This window comes from Embiotoca jacksoni, unplaced genomic scaffold (genome assembly GCF_022577435.1).
Source record: "Embiotoca jacksoni isolate LCO1_2020_lvr unplaced genomic scaffold, fEmbJac1.0.p SCAF_103, whole genome shotgun sequence".
Taxonomy (NCBI): Eukaryota; Metazoa; Chordata; class Actinopteri; family Embiotocidae; genus Embiotoca; species Embiotoca jacksoni.
In genome coordinates, this window is record NW_027185234.1 from 509,998 (window position 1) to 512,497 (window position 2,500).

A 2,500-nucleotide genomic window follows, 5' to 3' on the forward strand; every position below is an offset into this window, starting at 1 on the left:
GAGATATAGAGGAGTTATATGAGGAGTTATAGAGGAGATATAGAGGAGTTATATAGAGGAGTTATAGAGGAGATATAGAGGAGATATAGAGGAGTTATAGAGGAGATATAGAAGAGGTTATAGAGGAGTTATAGAGGAGATATAGAGGAGTTATATAGAGGAGTTATAGAGGAGATATAGAGGAGTTATAGAGGAGATATAGAGGAGTTATAGAGGAGATATAGAGGAGATATAGAAGAGATATAGAGGAGTTATAGAGGAGATATAGAGCAGATATAGAGGAGATATAGAGGAGTTATAGGGGAGATATAGAGGAGGAGATATAGAGGAGTTATAGACGAATTATAGAGGAGTTATAGAGGAGATATAGAGGAGTTATATAGAGGAGTTATAGAGGAGATATAGAGGAGTTATAGAGGAGATATAGAGGAGTTATAGAGGAGATATAGAGGAGATATAGAGGAGATATAGAGGAGTTATAGGGGAGATATAGAGGAGGAGATATAGAGGAGATATAGAGGAGTTATAGGGGAGATATAGAGGAGATATAGAGGAGTTATAGAGGAGATATAGAGGAGTTATAGAGGAGTTATAGACGAATTATAGAGGAGATATAGAGGAGTTATAGAGGAGTTATAGAGGAGTTATATAGAGGAGATATAGAGGAGTTATAGAGGAGTTATAGAGGAGTTATATAGAGGAGATATAGAGGAGTTATAGGGGAGATATAGAGGAGTTATAGAGGAGTATTAGAGGAGATATAGAGGAGATATAGAAGAGATATAGAGGAGATATAGAGCAGATATAGAGGAGATATAGAGGAGTTATAGGGGAGATATAGAGGAGGAGATATAGAGGAGATATAGAGGAGTTATAGAGGAGTTATAGAGGAGATATAGAGGAGTTATATAGAGGAGTTATAGAGGAGATATAGAGGAGTTATAGAGGAGTTATATAGAGGAGTTATAGAGGAGTTATAGAGGAGATATAGAGGAGTTATATAGAGGAGTTATAGAGGAGATATAGAGGAGTTATAGAGGAGATATAGAGGAGTTATATAGAGGAGTTATAGAGGAGTTATAGAGGAGATATAGAGGAGTTATAGAGGAGTTATAGAGGAGTTATAGAGGAGTTATAGAGGAGATATAGAGGAGTTATAGAGGAGATATAGAGTAGTTATAGAGGAGTTATAGAGGAGATATAGAGGAGATATAGAGGAGTTATAGAGAGTTATAGAGGAGATATAGAGGAGTTATAGACGAATTATAGAGGGAGATATAGAGGAGTTATAGAGGAGTTATAGAGGAGATATAGAGGAGTTATAGAGGAGATATAGAGGAGTTATAGAGGAGTTATAGAGGAGTTATATAGAGGAGATATAGAGGAGTTATAGAGGAGATATAGAGGAGTTATATAGAGGAGTTATAGAGGAGATATAGAGGAGTTATATAGAGGAGTTATAGAGGAGATATAGAGGAGTTATATAGAGGAGTTATAGAGGAGATATAGAGGAGTTATAGAGGAGATATAGAGGAGATATAGAGGAGTTATAGGGGAGATATAGAGGAGGAGATATAGAGGAGATATAGAGGAGTTATAGGGGAGATATAGAGGAGGAGATATAGAGGAGATATAGAGGAGTTTTAGAGGAGATATAGAGGAGTTATAGAGGAGTTATAGACGAATTATAGAGGAGATATAGAGGAGTTATAGAGGAGTTATAGAGGAGTTATATAGAGGAGATATAGAGGAGTTATAGAGGAGTTATAGAGGAGTTATATAGAGGAGATATAGAGGAGTTATAGAGGAGATATAGAGGAGTTATATAGAGGAGTTATAGAGGAGATATAGAGGAGTTATATAGAGGAGTTATAGAGGAGATATAGAGAAGTTATAGAGGAGATATAGAGGAGTTATAGAGGAGATATAGAGGAGATATAGAAGAGATATAGAGGAGTTATAGAGGAGATATAGAGCAGATATAGAGGAGATATAGAGGAGTTATAGGGGAGATATAGAGGAGATATAGAGGAGATATAGAGGAGTTATAGACGAATTATAGAGGAGATATAGAGGAGTTATAGAGGAGATATAGAGGAGTTATAGAGGAGTTATAGACGAGTTATAGAGGCGTTATAGAGGAGTTATAGAGGAGTTATATAGAGGAGATATAGAGGAGTTATAGAGGAGATATAGAGGAGTTATATAGAGGAGATATAGAGGAGTTATAGAGGAGATATAGAGGAGTTATATAGAGGAGTTATAGAGGAGATATAGAGGAGTTATAGAGGAGATATAGAGGAGATATAGAGGAGTTATAGAGGAGATATAGAGGAGATATAGAAGAGATATAGAGGAGTTATAGAGGAGATATAGAGGAGATATAGAGGAGATATAGAGGAGGAGATATAGAGGAGATATAGAAGAGTTATAGAGGAGAAAAAAGGGAGTTATAGTTATAGAGTTTGTAGAGCTGCTGTGTACCTGAACACATCACGCT

General features: G+C 36.0%; 1 protein-coding gene across 1 annotated transcript in view; it reads left to right on the forward strand.

The window, feature by feature from the left end:
• Positions 1-2,500, forward strand: part of ndufs8a (NADH:ubiquinone oxidoreductase core subunit S8a) — an 18,161-nt gene that overhangs the window by 6,243 nt on the left and 9,418 nt on the right. The gene's annotated exons all lie outside the window — the stretch shown is intronic.